The sequence below is a fragment of the Narcine bancroftii genome, chromosome 7 (genome assembly GCF_036971445.1).
Source record: "Narcine bancroftii isolate sNarBan1 chromosome 7, sNarBan1.hap1, whole genome shotgun sequence".
NCBI classification, from domain to species: domain Eukaryota; kingdom Metazoa; phylum Chordata; class Chondrichthyes; order Torpediniformes; family Narcinidae; genus Narcine; species Narcine bancroftii.
The window spans coordinates 216,129,376-216,142,099 of NC_091475.1; the positions used below are offsets into that span (position 1 = coordinate 216,129,376).

Here is a 12,724-nt window from a genome sequence, read left to right on the forward strand (position 1 = left end):
AACCAAGCGGCCCAACTTTAGACATTTCCAAGTCAAATGCAGAAAAGTACAAATGACTTGTTAACATTTAAAACAAATCCGATTTCATTTATTTTCTTTTGAGGTGTCTGGTGAATAAAATTGTATTGAACCAGTCTGTATCTCATTTATAATGATCAGTCCATTTTCTATGTTCAAATCTCCATCCCATCTTTGCCTCAATTTATGAATTCCTAATTTCTCAGCTTTTGCAGTCATTTGTACATTACTGAATAAATTTATATTCCCATGACCTGTTTCAGATGGTCAGGGCTTGTTATGACCTGTTACTGTTCTATCTGCCACTGTGTTTTACATTTTGCATATCCTCTTCCTAAAGACATGGAGATGACTTGTTGTTGGTCATCTAATCTTGTGAGATGAGTAAAACTGATCTAAAAATATGGAGATGAGGAAACTAGTATAGATATATGTGTAATGAATAAAGCCAGTATGAATAAGATAAGGATAGATATTAGAATGTAGGAAGTAGAGTTAGTTTGGATAAGATAAGGGTCTTCTAGCCTTAGACAGAATTAGCAAGTTCTGCATGTAAGAAGTTAGTCAGCCCTGAGAGTCAGGAAGGTGTGAATAAGGACAATGACATGATGGGACACCGACAGGATACCCCCTGGTCCTCCAAGTTCACAGAAACCGCAGGTAGGCAGACAGGATTGCCTAATGCCAAACTCATCCAGGAGGCAGAAGAATGTAAGGGGCAGGGTACTTCTATACTGAAATAAACTGTATAAAAGTTGGGTGAGCCCCAGTGTATGTGTGTATTCCCAGGGTAAGGGGAAGCACCCAACTTTGCATTCTTGTATAATAAATGTTCTTTGTTCTCAATTTTTGTCTCGAGCAATTTCTGTGAAGCTACTTCTGTTTCTAACAATCTCATGTACCAGTTAGGGTTAGGGAACACAAAAAAATCAACGGGAGTCTGGAAGAGTTGCTCACAGTTCAGATTAGTAATCATTCTCTGCCTGCCTGATTTCTGGTTTCCAATTTACCCAAGTGTCTTAATTTCATAGCAGTCTTAAATTCTTCACTTCAAAGCAGAAACAATGCCATTCAGGGTCTGAGTGGTGCTGGGGGCTTATTGCAGCCTTTGGATCAGGTCTAACAATTTGCACCATTGTTTTGAAGATCAGGCAGGCATTTGGATATGTATGGCTCAGTAGAGGAGGTGAGAATTGATCCCTGTCTGGAATGTGCTTTTTAACTCTCTTTCCCAGCTTTCTGGCAAAGTCTGTGTGATGGTTTCTTCATCATAATTCCCAGAACAAGATATTCTACAGCTAATATTCCACACACTTCACCAAATGGGGGTAGTTGTGTGAAAAAGTTGTGTGGATGGACAGTTTAAGGGTGAAAAAATGTCCTGATGTCCACATATAGTAACTCAACCAAATTCTGTAAGGACACAAATGCTGGAGGAGCTCAGCTGATCAAGCAGTGAACCTTTATAGAGTACAGATACTCGTAGCCCTGATAAAGGGCTCAAGCCTGAAACACTGGTTGTGTATCTTTTTTTAAACTTTATTTATGAATATATAAAATACATAGTAAACAAAAGAAACCAACCTCCCAAAAAAAACTATATTCCAACCCCCTCCCCATAATTCCCCCCCCCCAAACTCCCTCGACTGAGGGAGAGAAAAATCATATCAATTCGTTGCGGCAGAATGAAAACACCAAACCTAATTTTCCACGTCATCGCAATGCATTTACTGGCCACTGCTAATACTAACTGAATAAACTCAATTTGAGGTTTATCCATTCTTAATCCCGTTGTTCAAGTTGTAATATACCGCATTAGAAAAAGCAGTGGATCGAACATAAAAAGAGTTTCTTTAAAGTAGTTTCAAATAAATCCTCAAAGGCTTAACTTTATCACACAACCAGACAGACAAAAAAAAGTATTAATTTGAATCCCACAATGAAAACATAAATCTGAATTACTAAATCCTTATCTTTTTTTCCTGGAGTTAAATACAACTGATGTAAAAAAAATTATAATTCACCCAATTATATCGCACATTAATCAATTTAATCCACCATCTTCACACATAGAAAGTAGTGCGTTCTTCTTGGGTTAATTCTAAAGAAGAATCTCCCATTTAATCTAAAGATGGTTTAGCCATTTTCTGTTGTCACAAACATTTCTGAAATAGATCCCTTTTTTTGCCCCATTTACAATTTTCAATTTTAGTTAACTTGGGTATCTTCAATTCCCTCCCAAATCCACCTGTGACAGCACTTACATGGAATGACACCTGTTTACCATGTCCCTCTGTTCAACCTCACTCCTCAGTGCCCGACCGTTCACCATGTCTATCTTTTTTTGGTTTGCCCTTCAAAATGTGACACCTCACACTTGTCTGCATTAAATTCCATCTGCCCTTTCTCCAGCTGGTCCAGATCCTTCTGCAAGCTTTCCTGGCTGTCCACAACTCCTCTGTTCTTGGTGTCGCCTGCAAACTTGTGAATCCAATTCACCACATTATTGTTCCAGCACCTATCCCTGAGGCACATCTCTCATCACAGGCCTCCAGTCTGAGGAGCAATTGGCCACAGCCACTCACTGGCTTCTCCTGCACAACCGTTGTTTCACATTCAAAATACGGAGGACATATGGATGGATGTTAAAATTCTCAAAGGTACATTAGTTAAAATGGTGTCAAATCACAAGGAACAGAAGTTGGCCATTCAGCCCACTGTGTCTGCTATCCCCTGATCTAAACAGTTCTCGCCTCTCATTCCAAGTTCTGGCTTTTTCCCCTGATCCCTTGATACCCTGACTCATTAAACATCTATTAATTCCACCCCCCCCCCCCCCCCACTTAAACTCCCTCAACAATCCAGCAACAAATTCAATGACCTTCTGGTGAAATAAATTTCTGCTTTAAATAGGTATCTTCTAATTCTAAGACAATTTCTTTTTATCCAAGGGAAACATTATTCACATCTACTGTCCAATCCTTTCAGCATTGGAAAGGTTTCTGAGATCTCCTCTCCTTCTTCTATACTCCAATGAAAAGTGGAGATATATCATCCTGGTAAATCTCTGCTCTCTCTCCAACATCAGCACATCCTTTTTAAGATAAACTTTGCAGTTCTCCAAATGAGGTCTCTCCCATGCCCCATCAACACCTCCCTACCCTTGAAACAAAGGCCAACATAGAATTTGCTTTCTTTTCCTGCCGATCCAAACTGGTGGTTACCCACTCACTATGTTTTCCTGAACGAGAACCCCCCAAGTCCCTTGACACTTGAAATAATTACCTGTAATTTATGTAACAAATTTGAAATTTTTGGAAAGATTTGGGAATCCTATTTATAAACTGTAGGAATTAAGTTGTAATCGCCCAACCTGAACCTTCTGACTCCGAAAATCAAGAAAATTTGTTAGATTTTATTTGATAGTTTTTTAGTAATTTTTTAATAAATACTTTCCAGATGTTTTCTTTCTTTTCTATTGGGTTGTTGGGCAGGGGGAATTAAAAAAAATACTATGTATTAATTTTTCATTATCTTTGAATGAGAAATTTATGTACGCATTTAATGCACGTGAAATTAAAATTTTCAAAGAGAAGCTTAACATAACGTAATACATTTTGCTTATTTTCAAGAGTTGTGGAGAGTGAGGAGGGTTTTCATGGACTACAAAAGGATTTGGACTGTTTGGAAAGATGGCAGATGGAGTTTAATGTAGGTAAGTGTGAGGTGCTTTATTTTGGGAAGAATAACCAAGATGTATGCAGTGAAGGGGATGGCATTGAGGAACAGAGGGATCTTGGAGGAATGGTTCAATAGACAATAAACAATAGGAGCTGGAGTAGGCCCTTTGGCCTGTCGAGCCTTCAGTGACCGCCATTTTACAGAGCATGGCTGATCACTACTATCAGTACCCCTTTCCAGCCGTATCCCCATAACCCTTAACTCCTTTGCCCACTAGAGTCTTATCTAACTCTCTTTTGAACATAATCAGCGAATCTGCCTCGACCACCCTCTGTGGCAGAGCATTCCACAGATTCACACTTCTCTGGGTAAAAAAATTGTTTTCTCATCTCCGTCCTAAAGGGCCTACCCTGTATTCTTAAACTATGCCCTCTAGTCCTCGTCTCCCCCATCATTGGGAACAAGTAATCATGTCCCCCCTCATCCTTCTAAACTCCATCGGATACAAGTCCAGTTTTTCTAGCCTTTCAGCATATGTCAACCCCGCCATCCCTGGAACTAACCTTGTAAATCTGCGCTGCACACCCTCTATAGCTAGTATGTCCTTCCTCAAAATTGGAGACCAGTACTGGACGCAATACTCCAGGTGGGGTCTCACCAGGGCCCTGTACAACTGCAGAAGGGCGTCTCTGTTCCTATACTCCAATCCCCTCTTTATGAAAGCCAACATGCCATTTGCCCTCTTCCCAGCTTTCTGAACCTGCATGTTAGCCTTCAGTGACCGGTGAACAAGTACACCCAGATCCATTTGCACCTCCCCACTCCCTAGCTTGTCTCCATTTAAATAATTCTCAGCTTTCCTATTATTGCCCCCAAAATGGATAACCTCACATTTGCTCACATTGAACGTCATCTTCCATTCAGCAGCCCACACCCCCAACCTGTCCAAGTCCCTCTGCATTTTCCTGACATCCTCCTCACACCCCACACCGCCACGCAGTTTAGTGTCATCTGCAAATTTGCTCATGTTATTAATAATCCCCTCATCCAAATCATTTACATAAATTACAAACAACTGAGGACCCAATACCGATCCCTGCGGCACTCCACTCGTCACATGCTGCCATCCTGAAAAAGACCCGCTTACTCCAACCCTTTGTTTCCTATTTCTTAACCAATTTCCTATCCATGTCAGCACCTTACCTCCAATACCATGCTCCCTGATCTTGCCCACTAGTCTCCCGTGCGGTGCCTTATCAAAGGCCTTCTGGAAGTCCAAATACACCACATCCACTGGCTCTCCCAAGTCCACCCTCTTTGTCACATCCTCGAAAAATTCCAGAAGGTTAGTCAAGCATCACTTACCCTTAAGGAATCCATGCTGACTAGCCCTTATACTATTATTTCTGCCTAAGTGTTCTGCTATTACTCCTTTTATGATAGATTCCAATATCTTCCCCACCACTGACGTCAGGCTGACCGGTCTATAATTTCCCGTTTTCTCCCTCCCTCCCTTCTTAAAAATCGGCACCACATCAGCCATTCTCCAATCCTCAGGGACCTCCCCCGAATCTATGGAACTTTGGAAAATGTCGACCAGTGCTTCCACAATTTCCATAGCAACTTCTTTAAGCACCCTGTGATGCAGCCCATCAGGCCCTGGGGATTTATCAGCCCTCAGTCCCAACAATTTACTCACAACCTCCTGCTTCTGGATCCGGATATCCATTAGACCATGGAAAGTTCCCCAAGTCTCTTTGGGGCATGACCACTACCCCCTAACTGACCATAACCTATATCCTCCTTGGTGAAGACAGATGCAAAGTATTTGTTAAATTCCTCAGCCATCTCCTTGTTTCCGGTAATAATTACACCCTTTTCCATTCTTAATGGACCAATTTTAGACCGAACCAATTTCTCCCTCTTCACATATTTAAAAAAACTTTTGCTATCCTCCATGATATTATTTTCTAATTTCCTCTCGTACTTCATTTTCCCCTCCCTTATGACTTTCTTAGTTACCCTCTCATGCTCCTTGAAGGTTTCCCAATCCTCTAACTTCCCACTCCGCTTCGCTATCTTACACTTACTCCCTTTGGATTTGATATTGCACTTGATTTCATTAGTTAGCCATAGCTGCCATTTGCATCTCCTAGAGCCTTTCCTCCACTTGGAATAAATTTGTCCTGAATCCTGTGGAAAATGTCCAAAAGCACCTGCCATTTTTCCCGAGTTGACCTCCCAGCTAGTGTATCTTTCCATTTTATTTTGGCTAGCTCCTCCCTCATAGCTGCATAATCCCCTTTATTTAACTGCAGTACAGATGCTTCTGACTTCCTTTCTTTTTCCCTTCCTAATTGCAGCTCAAAAGTAACCATACCATGGTCACTATTCCCTAATGGCTCCCCAACATCGAGGTCACTTATTAACTCTGCGTCGCTGCTCAGCACCAAGTCCAGAATCGACTTCCCCCTGGTAGGCTCCTCCACTAGCTGCTCCAAGAAAGTATCTCGTAAACATTCAATAAACTCACTCTCTTGTGTTCCGGCCCCCGTCTGATTATCCCAGTCCACCTTCATGTTGAAGTCCCCCATAACTACCGTATTGCTACCACTTTGACATGCCACTCTTAATTCCTGATTTATACTTCTACCGATATCTGAGCTACTTTTCGGAGGCCTGTAAATGACCCCCATTATGGTCCTCATGCCTTTACAATTTCTTAATTCTATCCAAACAGACTCTACCCACCTGCTTCAATGTCTTTCAAATGCCTGAATTTCATTTCTTACCAACAGAGCTACCCCAGCCCCTCTTCCTAACTTTCTGTCTTTTCTATAGGACGTGTACCCGGGAACATTGATTTCCCAATCCTGCCCTTCCCGCAGCCATGTCTCTATAACTCTGACAATGTCATAACCTCCCATTGCCATTTGCACCTCAAGCTCATCCATTTTATTCCTTACACTCCGTGCATTCATACACAATACCTTGATACCATATCTCCTTTCTCCCTCCACCTTTGTTCTCGATGCACTTGCCCCTACTCTCCTATCACTTTTAGTTCCCTTTTTCCTTATTGTTTCACCGTCTCACGAACTACCCCTATATTCACTCTCCTATCTGCTTCCCTATCAGTCCTGTTCCCTTCCCCTTGCCAAATTAGTTTTAAATTTGAAGGTGGATTCCCATGGAGATAGAAGGCTTTGGGTACGCTGGCCTTTATAAATCATAGCATGGAATATAGGATCTGGGGAGGTGATGTTCAGAGTGTTGGTGAGGCCAAGTTTGGAGTATTGTATGCCATTCTGGTCTCCAAATTATAGGAAGGATATCAATAAGGTAGAGAAAGTGCAAAGAAGTTTGACGAAAATGTTGCCTGGATTGCAGTATTTTGAATACGTAGAAAGATTAAGTAGACTGGGACTTCATTCATTGGAGCGTAGAGGGTTGAGCGGGGATTTGATAGAGGTATTTAAAATTATCAAGGGAATAGATAGAGTAGCTGTGAATAGGCTCTTTCCCCTAAGGGGAGCAGAGATTGGAACAAGGGGTCATAAGTTAAGGGGCAAAACTTGAGAAGTAATACAAGAGGATCCTTCTTCACTCAGAGTGGTGGCTGAGTGGAATGATCTACTGGAAGAAGTTGCGCCAGGGTCAATTCTGTCATTTAAGATGAGGTTATATGACTACATGGATGCGAGGGGGTGGGAGGGTTATGGGCAAGGGAAGTAGGTAGGTGGAACTCGTGGAGTTTCACGTAAATCGGTGCTTTAGGTGCCATAAGCAAGTTGGCTCTTTCTTGCACTCGACTTGATTACGTGAAACCTTTCTGGGATAGAATCAAGGAACTTATTAAAATTTAAACTTTCACTTGATCCTAAGGTATTTTTATTGGGATATATGAAGAAATTGAGTTTGGACTTAAAATTAGATGAGTCTCAAATTGCTCTTTGAGATTGGCTTTAGCTGTGGCTAGAAAATGACGAGTATTCAATGGTGGAATTCAGAAAGGAGGTCTTGTATTCCATTGGAAAAGATAACGTATAATACAAGCCTCGTCTACCAGTGGAAATATTAAACAGGCAGAATACTATTCATAGTCTGAAAATGAGAGGTTATCCATATAAAAGAGATCAGGAAGAACTTCTTTACCCAGAGGGTCGTGGATGTGTGGAACTCACTGCGGCATACAGTAGTGGAAGCCAGATCGCTGGGAGTATTTTAAAAAGAATGACAAATATCTCATTAGTGAGGGCATCAAGGGATTATGGGGGAAAGGCCAAAAATGAGAACTAGTGTAGAGTAGCTTAGTGTAGATTTATGGAACAGACTTGATGGGCCTAGTGGCCTGGTCCTGTTCCTTTGTCTGTGATCACTAATGGAGTTATTTCAGAAATGTACAGAAAAAAAGCTCCTAAATTAGAAATTCATAAATCAAGATTAAAATGGGAATCTGATTTGAAAGTTAAAATATGAAAATCATTAAGTACAACTAAAATTATTAATGTCAGGTTGAGACTGGTACAATATAATCTTTTTTACATCGATTATACTTGACACCCAATTTAAATAAATTTAGTTTGACATTATCAGATTTGTCTTGGATGTAATAAAGTAGGTTCTTTTATGTGGATAAATGTGAGGTGATCCACTTTGGAGGCAAGAACAGGAAAGAGGACTATTATCTCAACGGTATCTGTTCAGGAAATGCAGAGAGACTTGGGTGTTACTGTGCATCAGTCGTTAAAAGTGGGCGTGCAGGTGCAACAGGCAGTGAGGAAGGCATTCATAGCAAGAGGATTTGAGTACAGAGATCCTGCTGCAGCCGTACACGGCCTTGGTGAGACCACACCTGGAGTACTGCGTGCCATTTTGGCCTCTTTAATCCGAGGAAGGACATCCTCACCATGGAGTGGGTGCAGAGAAGATTCACTAGACTGATACCAGGGATGGAAGGACTTGCAGATGAAGAAAGGTTGGATAGACTAGGCTTGTATTCTCTGGAATTTAGGAAATTGAAGGGGAATCTTATAGAAACAAAATTCTAAAGGGTTTAGACAGATTAGATGCGGGTAGGTTGTTTGCAATGCTGGGAAAAACAGAACCAGGGGTTACAGTTTAAGGATAACCATACTATAACCATATAACCATTTACGGAGCGGAAACAGGCCATGTTGGCCTTTCGAGTCCGCACCAGTTCACTGATTTTATGCGCCCTCTTCAGGCATTGGGGGAAGGTTTTCAGTACCGAGATGAGGAAAGATTTCTTCTCTTGGAGGATGATGGATCTATGGAATTCTTTGCTACAGAAAGTAGTTGAGGCTGGTTCCTTGTCAATGTTCAAGAGTAGGTTAGAATTGGCCCTTGTGGCTAAGGGGATCAGGAGGTATGGAGAGAAGGCAGGAACTGGGTACTGATCAGCCATGATCGTATTGAATGGCAGGGTAGGTTTGAAGGGCCAAATGGCCGAATCCTGCACCTATTTTTCTATGTTTATATATTCTACTTGGGTTTGTCCAAAATATATACATTTTGGTCCAAAATTAAAAATTTGAACACTCCCAATGGATCCTAGAATATTTTTCCTGGAAGAGACTAAAAATATTTGGATTAAACGGGATTTTTACAGGTTGCTTTAGCTGTTTCATATTTGGAGGACCAAGGTACCAAATTGCAGAATCCATGTGATTGAAGAAGTGCAGAGATTGGTTAGGATATTGCTGGGACTTGAAGGTGAACCCACCAGGGCCTACAGCTGGTCCTCAATGTTGTCGACACATTCTTGGAAAGTGTGACTTGAAGTGAAATGAAGGTTTTACCATGGGCTCAATGATCAAAAATAAGAGAAGTTCCTATTGGGCGATCCTGTCTCTCAATCCACCACAATCTCTGAACCTCTGAATTGTAGTTGTGGCCTCCCCGTTCTTTTCTGAGCTGAGACCAATATTGACGTTTAGGTCATGGTTACTGATGGGCTGGAAATACTGAAGAAGTTTCCTCTTGCCTTACTCAGTTGCAGTGTCCATACTGGATGGGTAACCCTGGCCATTGATCAGCAGATCCAGAGAACACAGCACAGTACAGGCCCTTCAGGCCTTGATGTTGTTCTAGCCCATATATTCACTCCTTAAATATAACGTACTAAACCAATGGTTCTCAACCTTTTTCCTTGCACTCACATACCACTTTTAGTGGTAAGTGGGTGGAAAGAAAGTTCAAACCCTATTTTAAAATAATCATATGAACAATCTAGAACCGTCATTCTCAACCTTCCCTTCCCACTCACCTACCACATGAAGCAATCCCTTAATGTTCAGAGATTACTTAAGGTGGTACGTGAGTGAGAAGATGAAGGTTGAGAACCTCTTTCTGCAGGCAAACTAATTCTGAATCCACACAACCAAGGTTCCACAGATCCTTTGCCTCCTGACTATCAGAATGAATCTACCCTGGGCAACCCTGTCAAAGGCCTCACTAAAATCCATACACCCCACATCCACTCCCCTGCTATTCATTTGTTATTTCATTGTTTTCAAACACTTTCTTTCCACCCCACTTTTAAGTCATCCCTGACTAATCACGGAACCAACAGTCAAAGGACAAGGCCAGTGCCATTTTTATAAATGAGATTTGATATTTGCTTAAGTTGTCGTTTGTTTCCATGAAATTACCTCAAAGATATTGCTGCGGGTCGCCTGTGGAGGCTACTCCTGTGATTGCGGTTAGTTTTACTGCGCTTTTTTGGCCAAAATGGCCACACTTTCATGCACGACCACGCGGTACATAGAAAGATTAATGATGCTTAGCATCCCATTGGCCTGAAATATTCTATCAGCCTGTGTGGCAACGTTGAGGGGTGTTTGGATTTGAACCCCAAGGCACCTCTGTTCATCCACACTCTTAAGTAACTGACCATTAACCCTGTACCCAGCTTTCCGGTTTGTCCTTGCAAACTGCATCACCTCACACTTTGCCAGATTGAAGCCCATCTACTTTTCTGCCCAACGCTGCATCCTGTCTCTATCCTCTTGTAACCTTTTTCAACCTCAGCTCCATCCACAACTCCTCCATCCTTTGTATCATCTACAGATTTACTGACTCATCCTTTTGCCTTGTCATCCAGGTCATTTATAAAAATCACCAAGAGCAGGCATCCCAGAACAGATCCCTGTGGCACTCCACTGCTCTCTGCTTTCTTCCTACAAGACACTTTTTTATCCACAGCCAAAGTGACTCTGATCCTTTGCCAAATTACGTTCTGGATGAGTCTCGTCAAATTCTTGCTAAAATCTATGTAGACCACATCTACCACCCTATCTTCATTGATTTCCTTTGTTACCCCCCTCAAATAAAACTCATTTAGACTCATGAGGCATGACCTTCCCTTCACAAAGCCATGCTGACTGGCCTTGAGTAGTTTGTACTTCTCTCCAAATGCTCATAGATCCTATACTGGTCTATAATTCCCAAGAATCTCCCCATTACCTTTTTTAAACAAGGCGACTGCATTTGATGGTTTGGGCTGGATTGGGGGGCGTGGGGGCAGTGGCTGGCTGCTTGTGGGCAAGGGCTGGGTTTGGGGGCTTCAGGGTCTCATGGAATTCTCTTCTGACTGAAAGAAGCACTTCATTTAACTTTCTGCTCATGTATCTCTGTTTTATGTCTGAATGAAGTGAATTTTGTGTAATATTGCACTTTATAACATGATAATTGAATTTTGACTTTGGCATGTTTGGCAGAATGTTCTCAGTGACAGTGACCCAGGTTCAAATCTGTCCCCGTGTAAGGAGTTTGTGTGGGTTTGTTTTTCCACCCTTGTTAAAGTTGAGCTTCTTTAAGGGTACAAAAAAGGTCCAGTAATGAACCACAAAGTCCAAAACACAGTCTTTATTGAGTTACGCAGCGGGAATGAAGGGTAGTAGTGGTGGGTGGACAGACTCCCCTCACTTGTTCTGTTTGAACCTCAGGTAAAGAACACAGTCACAGGGTACAGCGTTTAAGGCCTTTCCTGCAAACAAATTGGATAATATTTCTTGGAAGGTATTGCTACAGCTTATGTTTTACATTTTGCATATCCTCCTCCTGAAGACATGAAAAGGCAAATTTCGACAGAGATGTGGTGGAAAGTGTGCTGACTGGCTGCATCATGGTCTGGTATGGGGACACCAGTACCCCTGAGAATAAAGCCCTCCAAAAGGTCGTGGACACAGCCCAGGACATCACAGACAAAACTCTCCCCACTATTGAGTTTATCGACAGGGAATGGTGCTGTCAGAAAACATCAGCAATCATCAAGGATCCACACTCTCTCTTTCTCTTCTCACTGCTGCCATCAGGAAAGAGGTCTCGGTGCCTCAAGACTCACACCCCCAGGTTCAGGAACAGCTGCTCCCCCTCCACCTTCAGACTCCTCAACAACAAACTCAATCAGGAACTCATTTCAGGACTCTTGCAGCACTTTATTGATTTTCTTTGTTTTCAATTCTTTTATCTCTCCAGGTTTCCACTGACCCGTTTATTTTTGCACGACCCATTCGTGGTAATTCGGCCGTGTCCACAGGAAAAAGGGAATCTCAGGGTTGGATGCGATGTCGTGTATGTTCTCCGCCAATCAATGGGAAATCTCTAAATCTTCAAGCTTGGTGCAAGAGCCCACGAGGTACAAACCAACCATCTCCTGTCCAAGCTGCAGATTGCAAGGGCTGTAAAGTGCTGCCACCACCTGTTCACACCGAGTACTGCATGCATGAAGCGAGGGAAAGAGATCTAGGTATAATACCACCACCTGGTGTCCGGAATCGCAAACTACAGGGTACATGATTTTTTTTTCATGGGAGTGTTGGAGAATGAGAGGAGACTTGATTAAGGTTAACAAAATAGAGCAAGATGGATAATATGGAGCTCCAATGAACAGGGAGGTCTCACCTGTGAAGGAGCAAGTGTGAGATCTCCCAGTTCATTCTTGCTCGGGCAGTGGTGGCCAATTGCAAGACAGCTCCAATTAGGGGAAGAGAATATGCTG

The 12,724-nt window shown here is 42.2% G+C and overlaps 1 long non-coding RNA gene across 2 annotated transcripts in view; it reads left to right on the forward strand.

Annotated features, from left to right (window-relative positions):
- Window positions 1–2,592: 2,592 nt before the first annotated feature.
- The window catches only part of LOC138740170 (uncharacterized), a 53,638-nt gene continuing 43,506 nt past the window's right edge, over window positions 2,593–12,724 (forward strand). For both annotated transcript variants that reach the window (XR_011342716.1, XR_011342717.1), the window contains exons 1-2: window positions 2,593–2,678; window positions 3,651–3,733. This is a non-coding gene — a long non-coding RNA (uncharacterized lncRNA). The remainder of the gene's footprint in view (window positions 2,679–3,650; window positions 3,734–12,724) is intronic.